At 45.3% G+C, this 13638-nt stretch overlaps 1 long non-coding RNA gene across 1 annotated transcript; it reads right to left on the bottom strand.

Annotated features, from left to right (window-relative positions):
* Positions 1 to 9640: 9640 nt before the first annotated feature.
* LOC140116694 (uncharacterized) lies at positions 9641 to 13265 on the bottom strand. The gene is made up of 3 exons (XR_011852916.1): positions 13214 to 13265; positions 11313 to 11393; positions 9641 to 9874 (listed from the first exon to the last, which is right to left on the bottom strand). It is a non-coding gene; the product is annotated as an uncharacterized lncRNA (long non-coding RNA).
* Positions 13266 to 13638: the final 373 nt, after the last annotated feature.

Consider the following 13638-nt stretch of genomic DNA (forward strand, 5'->3'; position numbering starts at 1 on the left):
TTCACCGTATAGCCTGCTAAAAATTTTATTTTTATTCTATGGGTCAATACAATTACGGTGTTACCATACTTAGATATTTTTTTCTTACGTTTTACAAAATTCCTCAAAATAAACCTAATATGGGGAATATCTATCATTTTTGCATCCCCGTCTCCCAGGTGGCATAACAGTTCTTTTTTTGTTTACAAAGCTGGTTGATGGTTTGTTTTTCTGGAACATAAAGTACTTTTATGGTACTTATCAGAGGTTCATATTCCTGTAATACCTCTTTTATTGTGAATGAATCAATGGTGACATATTTATGTATGGCTTGAGAAAAGCTCCTGTGTTTGTGAGCTGAACGCTTGCCTGTGGACAAACAGTATCGTATGGTATGGTAACAGTAGGCATACATTTATGTGTATGGTATAGTGTTTGTCATGGGTGCCCCCGCGATCCATGTCGCGGATTGCGGGTACACTCGTCATCCGCAATGTGGTGCCCTGCTCCCTTGGCCTGGACTTACCTCTCCTGGCTCCTGCTCGGCTCCGGTCCAGACTAGGCAGCGATCCTCACTAGGGCACGCACGCCAACTCTTTAGGATTTAAAGGGCCAGCGTCCTTCTAATTGGCACTGGCTAATCCGGCGTGCCCTTATAATCCGGCACCTCCCTCCACTCTCTGCCGGATCTTCAAGTCATTCCCTGAAGTGAAAGCCCTCCTGTGTTTCCTAGTGTTCCAGCGTTCCCAGTTTTCCTCCGTGTGTCTGTTCCTGTGGTGTTCCTGTGGCGGTCCTATGTTCCTGTGGCGGTCCTGTGTTCCTGTGGCGTCCTATGTTCCTGTGGCGGTCTTGTATCCCAGTGGTCATCCTGAGGTCCTGTCATCCAGTGGTCAAGCCATCCTGAGGTCCTTCCATCCCAAGGTCCTGCCTACCTGAGGTCCTGCCTAAACAACGTCCTGCCTACCCTGCTTCCCTACCTTGGCTGCCAACGCGGGCCTAGTTGCACCTGTGGAACGACCTGGTGGCTCTGGCGAAGACCAGGGGCCACTTAGATTCCGGTCCCAGGTTGCGGCTAGTACCATCATCTCCAGCGGTGGTCCAGGAAGTCCACAGACTTTACCCCCAAGAGACTCTCCCACACCCCCATGTGCGACAGTGATTTGGTCACAATAAAAAATTGCGCAGGCACAGGGAAGGAAAGTACCATGCCATTCACTCCGCCGGCGGCTGTGCCCCTTCACGCCCACATAGCGCTGTGGTGGTGTAGTCACAAGAAATTGCGATTATATCCGTGCTTCTATGCCATGAAAATTGTCATGGAAACACTGAAAAATCTCCCCCATAATGTGCATTCAAAATGGTGAATAAACAGGGATCCTGAACAGCAGGGCTGAAATCATGGGATAATAACTACAAAATGTTATATCTTGGGAATTTTGGGATGCAGATATATGTAATGTATAGACATGAACTGCACTGTTCTGTCCGTGCCAATTAGCGTGGGTTCAGGTCCCCTAAACCAAACACAAACTTAAATCTGTGTTCAGCATAAAACATACATGTAAATGATTGAGCTCTCATATGAAAGAAGGAAAGGATATATTCTTCTATTTTAGTGGGATATAAACTGATGAGGGGTTCCCTATAAATTCTGCGGGGATTGTATCTAGAGATGAGCGAACACTAAAATGCTCGGGTACTCGTTATTCGAGACGAACTTTTCCCGATGCTCGAGTGCTCGTCTCGAATAACGAACCCCATTGAAGTCAATGGGAGACTCGAGCATTTTTCAAGGGGACCAAGGCTCTGCACAGGGAAGCTTGGCCAAACACCTGGGAACCTCAGAAAAGGATGGAAACACCACGGAAATGGACAGGAAACAGCAGGGGCAGCATGCATGGATGCCTCTGAGGCTGCATAATCGCACCATTATGCCAAAATTATGGGCAACAGCATGGCCATGACAGAGTGACAGAATGAAGCTAGATAGCATCTAAAACATCCAATAATTGACCCTGACACTATAGGGGACGGCATGCAGAGGCAGCGGCAGCAGCGGCAGGCTAGAGAGTGGCATGGCGACATACCCTAAATGGACTCAGGCTTCAAACCAATGGGTAGCAGAGAGGAACCAAAGGAGGTGAGCAAGAAGCGCTCAAATAATATCGGTACATGATAAAAGTTTGCCAGTATATTTTGTGGATTACACAGCAGGGTGGCGACAAAGTTAACATGGAAGCCATGAAAACAACCCAAAATTCTGCCTGACACAGCTCGTTTGATAAGGGGACCATGTATGGAGGCAGTGAACTAGTAGTAGATTAAAGGTGCTGCAGTTAAAACTATGTTAGTTGGATCTTGGCATGGAGCTGGCGCTCCGCTGCCAGGCGAGCTTTCGCCAATCCAAGCCCGTGTCTCTAGGCTACTCCCCAAACAGCACTTCTAAGAACCTTTTGTATAAGATCAAGTGTAGTAGCGTTCTTATAAGTTTAGGATATGCCGGGTGAGGGGAATGTAAACAGATGCGCAAGAAGCGCTGAAATAATATCCCTAAATGGTAAAAGTTTGCAAGTATATTTTGGGGATTACACAGCAGGGTGGCGACAAAGTTAACAACTTTGATGTGGAATGCCCTGTAATAGCTCTTGGGCGGTGTGCCTTTTATCGCCTAGGCTCAGCAGTTTCAGCACCGCCTGCTGTCGCTTAGCGACGGCACTGCTGCTGTGCCTAGAGCTACCGACTGATGGCGCCATGCCCACGGATGGTAATTCGGAGGAGGAGGAGGTGGAGGAGGGGTGGGAGGAGGTATAGTAGGCCTTTGAGACCTGGACCGAGGTAGGCCCCGCAATTCTCTGCGTCGGCAGTATATGACCAGCCCCAGGGTCAGACTCGGTCCCAGCCTGCACCAAGTTAAGTGTAGTAGCGTTCTCATAAGTTTGGGATATGGCGGGTGAGGGGAATGTAAACAGATGCGCAAGAAGCGCATGATGCGCATGGAGCTGGCGTTCCGCTGCCAGGCGAGCTTTCGCCAATCCAAGCCCCTGTCTCTAGGCTACTCCCCAAACAGCACTTCTAAGAACCTTTTGTATAAGATCAAGTGTAGTAGCGTTCTTATAAGTTTAGGATATGCCGGGTGAGGGGAATGTAAACATCTGCGCAAGAAGCGCTGAAATAATATCCGTAAATGGTAAAAGTTTGCCAGTATATTTTGTGGATAACACAGCAGGGTGGCGACAAAGTTAACAACTTTGATGTGGAATCCATGAAAACAACCCAAATTTCTGCCTGACACACCTCGTTTGATAAAGGGACGATGTATGGAGGCAGCTATATGGACGACTTTTGGAGGTAGCAATGGAGACAACGTGTGGAGGCTGCTATGGAGACAATTTAATTTGGATAGTGCCTGTATGTGGCAGTCCCAAACATTTTTCAAACCAGAGGAGCAGGTAGGTGGCCCTCCAGTAAAATGGGATAGATTGAGTGCCTGTATGTGGCAGTCCCAAAAATGTTTCAAACCAGAGGAGCAGGTAGGTGGCCCTGCAGTAAAATGGAATAGATTGAGTGCCTGTATGTGGCAGTCCCAAAAATGTTTCAAACCAGAGGAGCAGGTAGGTGGCCCTGCAGTAAAATGGAATAGATTGAGTGCCTGTATGTGGCAGTCCCAAAAATTGTTCAAACCAGAGGAGCAGGTAGGTGGCCCTGCAGTAAAATGGAATAGATTGAGTGCCTGTATGTGGCAGTCCCAAAAATTGTTCAAACCAGAGGAGCAGGTAGGTGGCCCTGCAGTAAAATGGAATAGATTGAGTGCCTGTATGTGGCACTCACAAAAATTGTTTCAAACAGAGGACCGGGTAGGTGGCCCTCCAGAAAAATTAAATGCATGAAGTACTATAGCAAGAGCCAGTGGGCCCTGTCAAAAAATAGCCAGTTTCCTCTGCTTTACTGTACAAAGAGGAGGAGAAGGAGGAAAATGAGGAGGAGGAGGAGGAGTGGATCAATTATTCAGGTTGAGCTTCCTTCACCTGGTGGAGATTGGAAATTCTGAGAAATCCAGCCTTTATTCATTTTAATAAGCGTCAGCCTGTCAGCGCTGTCAGTCGACAGGCGTGTACGCTTATCGGTGATGATGCCACCAGCTGCACTGAAAACCCGCTCGGACAAGACGCTAGCGGCAGGGCAGGCAAGAACCTCCAAGGCGTACAGCGCCAGTTCGTGCCACATGTCCAGCTTTGAAACCCAGTAGTTGTAGGGAGCTGTGTGATCATTTAGGACGATGGTATGGTCAGCTACGTACTCCCTCACCATCTTTCTGTAAAGATCAGCCCTACTCTGCCGAGACTGGGGACAGGTGACAGTGTCTTGCTGGGGTGACATAAAGCTGGCAAAAGCCTTGTAAAGCGTACCCTTGCCAGTGCTGGACAAGCTGCCTGCTCACCTACTCTCCCTCGCTACTTGTCCCGCAGAACTACGCACTCTGCCGCTAGCGCTGTCAGAAGGGAAATACTGTTTCAGCTTGTGCACCAGGGCCTGCTGGTATTCATGCATTCTCACACTCCTTTCCTCTCCAGGGATGAGAGTGGGAAGATTTTGCTTGTACCGTGGGTCCAGGAGAGTGAACACCCAGTAATCGGTGCTGGAATAAATTCTTTGAACGCGAGGGTCACGGGATAGGCAGCCTAGCATGAAATCTGCCATATGCGCCAGAGTACCAACGCGTAAGAATTCACTCCCCTCACTGGCCTGACTGTCCATTTCCTCCTCCTCCAACTCCTCCAACTCCTCTTCTTCTGCCCATACACGCTGAACAGTGAAGGACTCAACAATGGTCCCCTCTTGTGTCTCGCCAACATTCTCCTCCTCTTCCTCCTCATCCTCCTCCACCTCCACCTCCTCCGATATGCGCTGAGAAACAGACCTCAGGGTGCTTTGGCTATCAACAAGGGAATATTCTTCCCCCGTCTCTTGTGACGAGCGCAAAGCTTCCGACTTCATGCTGAGAGTGCAGAGAGTTTTTCAACAGGCCAAGCAGCGGGATGGTGAGGCTGATGATGGCGGCATCGCCACTGACCATCTGTGTTGACTCCTCAAAGTTACTCAGCACCTGACAGATATCAGACATCCACGTCCACTCCTCATTGTAGACTTGAGGAAGCTGACTGACCTGACTACCAGTTCTGGTGGAAGTTGACATCTGGCAGTCTACAATCGCTCTGCGCTGCTGGTAAACTCTGGATAACATGGTCAGTGTTGAATTCCACCTCGTGGGCACGTCGCACAACAGTCGGTGAGCGGGCAGTTGGAGGCGGCGCTGCGCTGCCCTGAGAGTGGCAGCATCTGGGCTGGACTTCCTGAAATGCGCACAGATGCGGCGCACCTTCGTGAGCAAATCAGACAGATTGGGGTATGTCTTGAGGAAACGCTGCACTATCAGATTTAACACATGGGCCAGGCATGGCACATGTGTCAGTCTGCCGAGTTGCAGAGCCGCCACCAGGTTACGGCCGTTGTCACACACAACCATTCCCGGCTTGAGGTTCAGCGGTGCCAGCCACAGATCAGTCTGCGCCGTGATGCCCTGTAATAGCTCTTGGGCGGTGTGCCTTTTGTCGCCTAGGCTCAGCAGTTTGAGCACCGCCTGCTGTCGCTTAGCGACGGCACTGCTGCTGTGCCTAGAGCTACCGACTGATGGCGCCGTGCCCACGGATGGTAGTTCGGAGGAGGAGGTGGAGGAGGGGTGGGAGGAGGAGGAGGCATAGTAGGCCTGAAACACCTGGACCGAGGTAGGCCCCGCAATCCTCGGCGTCGGCAGTATATGAGCAGCCCCAGGGTCAGACTCGGTCCCAGCCTCCACCAAGTTAACCCAATGTGCCGTCAGCGATATATAGTGGCCCTGCCCGGCAGCACTCGTCCACGTGTCCGTGGTCAGGTGGACCTTGTCAGAAACGGCGTTGGTCAGGGCACGGATGATGTTGTCTGACACGTGCTGGTGCAGGGCTGGGACGGCACATCGGGAAAAGTAGTGGCGGCTGGGGACCGAATACCGAGGGGCGGCCGCCGCCATGAGGTTGCGAAAGGCCTCGGTCTCTACTAGCCTATAGGGCAGCATCTCCAGGCTAAGCAATCTGGAGATGTGCACATTAAGGGCTTGGGCGTGCGGGTGGGTTGCACTATATTTGCGTTTCCGCTCCAGCGTCTGGGGTATGGAGAGCTGAACGCTGGTGGATGCTGTGGAGGATCGTGGAGGCGACGATGGGGTTTTTGTGGCAGGGTCCTGGGCAGGGGGCTGACTAGCAGCTGACACAGGGGAAGGAGCAGTGGTGTGCACGGCCGGAGGTGAACGGGCTTGTTGCCACTGAGTGGGGTGCTTAGCATTCATATGCCTGCGCATACTGGTGGTAGTTAAGCTAGTAGTGGTGGAACCCCTGCTGAGCCTGGTTTGGCAAATGTTGCACACCACAGTCCGTCGGTCATCCGGTGTTTCCTTAAAGAACCTCCACACTTCTGAAGATCTAGCCCTCGCCGCAAGAGCCCTCACCACGGGAGCTTCACTAGTTGACAGTGGCGCTGATGCACCAGCTCTGGCCCTGCCTCTCCGTCTGGCCCCACCACTGCCTCTTCCAACCTGTTCAGGTCGAGGACTCTCCTCCGTCTCAGAAGCACTGTGTTCACCCGGCCTCTCAACCCAGCTTGGGTCTGTCACCTCATCATCCTCCGATCCCTCAGTCTGCTCCCCCCTCGGACTTCCTGCCCTGACAACAACTTCCCCACTGTCTGACAACCGTGTCTCCTCATCGTCGGACACCTCTTTACACACTTCCACTACGTCAAGAAGGTCATCATCACCCACAGACTGTGACTGGTGGAAAACCTGGGCATCGGAAAATTGCTCAGCAGCAACCGGACAAGTGGTTTGTGACTGTGGGAAGGGTCCAGAAAACAGTTCCTCAGAGTATGCCGGTTCAAATGCCAAATTTTCCTGGGAGGGGGCAGACTGGGGGGGAGGAGGCTGAGGTGCAGGAGCTGGAGGAGTGGCGATTTCGGTGACATGGGTGGACTGCGTGGAAGACTGACTGGTGGTGGACAAATTGCTCGAAGCATTGTCAGCAATCCACGACATCACCTGTTCGCACTGTTCTGGCCTCAACAGTGCTCTACCACGAGTCCCAGTAACTTCAGACATGAACCTAGGGAGTGTAGCTCTGCGGCGTTCCCCTGCTCCCTCATCAGCAGGTGGTGTCTCACCCCGCCCAGGACCACGGCCTCTGACCCCTGCAGTAGTTGGACGCCCACGTCCCCGCCCTCGTCCTCTACCCCTAGCCCTCGGGTTAAACATTTTTAAAATGAGAGTTATAACTTTATTTTTTTTTTTACTTTTTTTTGTTTTTTTTTGTGTTTTTTTTTTTTTTTTTGTGTTTTTTGTTTTTTTTTGAGTTTTTAAAACCAAACAATGCTATCCTATTGCTATGGCTATTTTCTAGCCAAGTATCAAAGGAAGCACAGTACTATGCCAGATGAGATGACACTGAGTTCTTGCCTAATAGAAATCCAACCCCTACTGAATTTTGCCACTTCAGCCTTTGCTATGGATATGTGCGCCACTAAGCGCAGAACACAGCGGTCGCAAGTCCCACTACAAATTGCTCAGAATTGGCAAGTACATGCACTGCAGAAACTACAGTCACCAGCAGATCAACCAGAAATCAAATATATAGAACGCTACTGTAGGCTTCAAGAAGCTGTTTGTATTCTCCTATGGCTATTTTCTAGCCAAGTATCAAAGGAAGCACAGTACTATGCCAGATGAGATGACACTGAGTTATTGCCTAATAGAAATCCAACCCCTACTGAATTTTGCCACTTCAGCCTTTGCTATGGATATGTGCGCCACTAAGCGCAGAACACAGCGGTCGCAAGTCCCACTACAAATTGCTCAGAATTGGCAAGTACATGCACTGCAGAAACTACAGTCACCAGCAGATCAACCAGAAATCAAATATATAGAACGCTACTGTAGGCTTCAAGAAGCTGTTTGTATTCTCCTATGGCTATTTTCTAGCCAAGTATCAAAGGAAGCACAGTACTATGCCAGATGAGATGACACTGAGTTATTGCCTAATAGAAATCCAACCCCTACTGAATTTTGCCACTTCAGCCTTTGCTATGGATATGTGCGCCACTAAGCGCAGAACACAGCGGTCGCAAGTCTCACTACAAATTGCTCAGAATTGGCAAGTACATGCACTGCAGAAACTACAGTCACCAGCAGATCAACCAGAAATCAAATATATAGAACGCTACTGTAGGCTTCAAGAAGCTGTTTGTATTCTCCTATGGCTATTTTCTAGCCAAGTATCAAAGGAAGCACAGTACTATGCCAGATGAGATGACACTGAGTTATTGCCTAATAGAAATCCAACCCCTACTGAATTTTGCCACTTCAGCCTTTGCTATGGATATGTGCGCCACTAAGCGCAGAACACAGCGGTCGCAAGTCCCACTACAAATTGCTCAGAATTGGCAAGTACATGCACTGCAGAAACTACAGTCACCAGCAGATCAACCAGAAATCAAATATATAGAACGCTACTGTAGGCTTCAAGAAGCTGTTTGTATTCTCCTATGGCTATTTTCTAGCCAAGTATCAAAGGAAGCACAGTACTATGCCAGATGAGATGACACTGAGTTATTGCCTAATAGAAATCCAACCCCTACTGAATTTTGCCACTTCAGCCTTTGCTATGGATATGTGCGCCACTAAGCGCAGAACACAGCGGTCGCAAGTCCCACTACAAATTGCTCAGAATTGGCAAGTACATGCACTGCAGAAACTACAGTCACCAGCAGATCAACCAGAAATCAAATATATAGAACGCTACTGTAGGCTTCAAGAAGCTGTTTGTATTCTCCTATGGCTATTTTCTAGCCAAGTATCAAAGGAAGCACAGTACTATGCCAGATGAGATGACACTGAGTTATTGCCTAATAGAAATCCAACCCCTACTGAATTTTCCCACTTCGGTCTTTGCTATGGATATGTGTGCCACTAAGAGCTAAACACAACGGTAGCAAGTCCCCCTGCTAATTCCTCACAAAATGGTAAAAGATGCAAATTAAAATAAAAAAAGTAGAACGTTATTGTAGCCCTAAGAAGGGCTGTTGGGTTCTTTGAGAATCACTCCTGCCTAACAGTAAGCTAATAGAACACCCTAACGCTTTCCCTGAGCAGCAGCAGCTCTCTCCCTAGCGGCATCCAGAGACAGAATGATCCGAGCAGCGCGGCCAGCGGCTAGTCTATCCCAGGGTCACCTGATCTGGCCAGCCAACCACTGCTATCGACGTGTAAGGGTACCACGTCATGCTGGGTGGAGTGCAGAGTCTCCTGGCTTGTGATTGGCTCTGTTTCTGGCCGCCAAAAAGCAAAACGGCGGGAGCTGCCATTTTCTCGAGCGGGCGAAGTATTCGTCCGAGTAACGAGCAGTTTCGAGTACCCTAATGCTCGACCGAGCATCAAGCTCGGACGAGCATGTTCGCTCATCTCTAATTGTATCCCAATATCACTGGCCTTACATTTTTTAATAATCCAGACAGAAATAAATACCTCTTTCCTATACGTTTGGACGTGGTATATTGAATTTATGTAATATATCAGACCATCATGTCAGTTAAATATGCTTTAATATATTTATGGCATAACTTAGTATAATTAATAATTATGCTTTCTGGAACATTGTATTTTGGTAACATCTGTTATTGTGGTGCAGGGTTTAGTTTATCAGATATCACTTGTGCTACTTTTGCTCCTATCTTTTTCAAAAGTTCTTTTGCTGTTTCTTTCCAGTTTCTCTTTTCTACACTTTCTGCTTCATCTTCCTCTTCTTCTTCTTCTCTTTTCCTGTGTTAGAAGGAAACATACATTCAATTAATTTGATAGTTTCATTGCTAATATATAATAATTATCTTATTCGTATGATTTAGTTGTTGGTTTTATGTACAAACATCTGACTCTGGTGCCACCAAACATAATATTATACATAAATATTAGTCACTGGGGATATTTACTAATGTGCTGCAAAGGAAATGTCATAGAAACCTCCCCCTGTGTAGGATTGTGGCCTGATAAATGTGTAATATACGTGGGAAAAAGGTCATTACACTTGTAGAACTCCTTACCCACGTGTTCTGTTCTACCATAATGTAAGATAAGTAGCGCTAACCCTGACATCTCCATTTCCATGGTCTTACCATAGCTCAGTCTTGGGGTTGGGCTGGACATTGCATTTTACTTTCATTCACGCGCATTCAACCAGTCACGCTTGCACTGCACGCAGCACTTCCATAATTCACCCTTTTCATAGATCCAGACACTGACTGTAGTAATCTTCTTCTATTTGTTATACATGGCCTCCATCCTTCTAATATAAATTTTTAAAATTATGCTAATGAGCAAGAAAGACTTTAGGGACATTACCAGATCCCTACATTGAGAAGCCCCCAAAGCTCATTAGCATTATGTTAAAAGGTAATCATAGAAGAAAGGAGACCATGGATAACAAATATAAGAAGATTACCTCACTTATCATGCTTCATTTTGATGGTAGATTTGCTTTAAGAGTTTCAATATTATGGATTGCAATGTGCAGTCCAAATGGCAATTCCAGTTTATTCTTTGGGTTGGTACAATCACAGAGGTGCTAATTTTCTATAGTTTATGCTATGTCTTAATACCTTAAAAAATTGATTGAGTCAAAAACTAACCTATTCAAGTAACTGTTATATTCTTCTGGACCTTTTTATGTGTAGTAAATGGCAAAAAGCTAAATTTTAGACTTGAAAATGTTTTGCTGATTCAGAATACACTGTATATATTAATTATTATTATTTTCCACTGCAGCATTTATTTATTTATTTATAAATAAAGACTATTTTTGGACCATTTTACAAAGACTTTAACCTTTGTCAACCCTCCTTCCTCTTATGTGCAGGACCCACATTCAATATACATTAATTCAATCGATGATTCTGTAAAATCTGACCGTGTACCCCATAATCTCTAAAGTGATGCACTATAAATTTGAATGTTAAAGAATTATTCACATGTTTGCTTTTCTAATTGTTGCCACAATCAAAAATAGTATAGGGGAGTTTGGGACACTTAAAACCAGTCCATAAGGTTTAGTGTCCCCAATTGCGCTAAAAGATGACATGACGGTGATAACTTGTTACAACCATTAAGCAGGTACTGGTAATTTATTTTTAAATTGCTCAAAATAGATAATTTGGAGACATTTTCCCTATAATATATTGCTTTAACATACAATATGAATACTTACTCATTTTCACAAATGGAAAGGGAAACCATTCCAAGGAAAAGTACAAGGAACAGAGATTTCTTTGAAAAAGCCATCTTTAGTCTGTGAAAAATATTGATATTAAAAAGTCACAAAAATGATGTGCACCAATTTATTTGATTTATATTTTTTTTTATTTTAGTGTTTTAATATGAGTGGAAGCTTAAACGTTTATTGTGCTTTTAACTTCTTATTCCACATGCAAATTAATGCATGGTAGAGATTTGTACATTTTCTGTAGCTAATTCAATCTGGATTTTCATTTAGTCAACTAATGACTTTAATTAAATTCCACTAGAGTTGTGCACAGAATATCAGCACCAACATGTTAATTTTTGTTTAATGTTTTTGCATATATTTTGATGCAGAACTTCATGTAGTGTGCAATGCTATCTGTGTCATCTGCCACTCTTTGCCATGAGCATGTTGTAGGCCAGCGGTGGGTTAGTGCAAAATGTACTGTGTACTGGAAACATTCCATAGAAAGATCACAGGGATGTGGACGGGACTCCGAGCACCAAAGTGATATTGGATGCAAGGAGTCCTGCTAAACAGCAGTGCAAACGATTATCATGATTTCAGGGAAGAAGGGACTCCTTGCGTCATATATCACTATAACACATGGAGTTCAATCCTCTACATTATGGTCAGTCCATGAAATGCGGACAAAGTCTGTTTTACAATATTTTTAACACCAATAGTCGCACGGCTTGCGACCAAAAATACTATCTTGTCTTTGCAGGACAAAATCCATGTCAGAAAGCCCAACAGCAAAAGGAATTTACCCTCAGGCCATCTGCACATGATCCATAAATGTGGCAAATGTCCAGAGATGCTGCTGATGTTTCTGCAGCTAATCCATAGCCAAGTAAATGTAAAATGTGCAAAACAAGCAATAGTAATTATTGCTGTAGATTTTGGATACATAACTGAACGTTTACAATGCAAAGGTTATGCTCCAACCCAATGCAGCTTTAGAAAAGCAGATTTAGCATTTCAGTTTTTTCCCTCTTGTCCTTGCACAAGCCATATTTATTTAATTTTTCCATTTACAAATCTAAGAGCTTGTTATCTACAAGAAAAATTGTACTTTCTAATGGCAGCATTTCAAGTTCTACTGATGGTAGACATGTCCTACTGCTGATCTTCTTCAGGTCATTTTGTTATAACTCTGTACACTGCAATTGCGGCAATAGTGTTATAAAAATTATGCTAATTTGACTGGTTCTGATACAAGTCCCGCCATCCACAGTGCATAGAGCTGGTTATGGGCAGGCGCAACTTGTATTGGAAAGGGGGAGTTAATAAATTGAACATTGAGGTGCTCCAGTGATGTAGTAGGAGTGCGCCAGACTGATTAGCATCATTTTCATAAAACCCATCAACCACTTTCAGAAGTAGGCATGGTCTATGCACAATACTGTGTGCCAAAAATCAATTTCATTTTCAGTTCAATTGCCAGGAATAAACATTGGCTAACTATTAACTATTAGGAGGTGTAAAGTTAGACTAGACCCTGTAATAATGCACCATTATGCTCATCCAACATTGGCTCCTGTAACAAGGTTTACGTTGAAACTTTCTAATGTTAATATAAAATTTTTTAATTTTTTTTAACATGATTTAAAGTGGTTTTCTGAATAAAAACATTTATAATATGGGGTGATGCGTGTGCTGTTAATTCACTTTAATGAGGATGTATCTGCAATGTGGCAGCACAACTAATACAGATGTAACTATTAATAGTTAATCATTAATAGTTCTTGGCTACCAAAACCCCTATACAATCATTTTGTACAAGGTGTAAGTCTTATGAAAATATGCAAAATAAATTATTAAATATGTAAAAGTAAGAAGCGGGTAAAACAGATAGCAGTACATACCGTGTGTTTCAGAAAGTGCTGGATGCAGGAGGACTGAATACCACAGAGCAGATTACTTCTTGGGATGCACATGTGGGTTTATATATCAGAATTTTGGGGTGGGGGGGGATTCACAAATCAATATTGGTGATGAAACAGTAAACTGGATCATTCTGTTTATTGTTCTCATGCAAATATATTTATTTTCTGTCTTATGATTCGGAATTCACTACATATTTTAGTAGATTGAGTACACACACAAATATTTATTATGATTTGACATTTGCAGATCTTATGACATTTGTCAGTTCATGACATTATGCTAATTTAATTTAGATTCAATGGCCAAGGTGGAAGAACTGCCTCGATGTTTTGGGAATTTCACCCTTAGGCCCGTTCCACATTCGCAACGCATGCTGCTGGGAACGTACGGCCCGAACGCTGCA

The sequence above is a fragment of the Engystomops pustulosus genome, chromosome 2 (assembly GCF_040894005.1).
Source record: "Engystomops pustulosus chromosome 2, aEngPut4.maternal, whole genome shotgun sequence".
In the NCBI taxonomy this organism is placed as follows: Eukaryota; Metazoa; Chordata; class Amphibia; order Anura; family Leptodactylidae; genus Engystomops; species Engystomops pustulosus.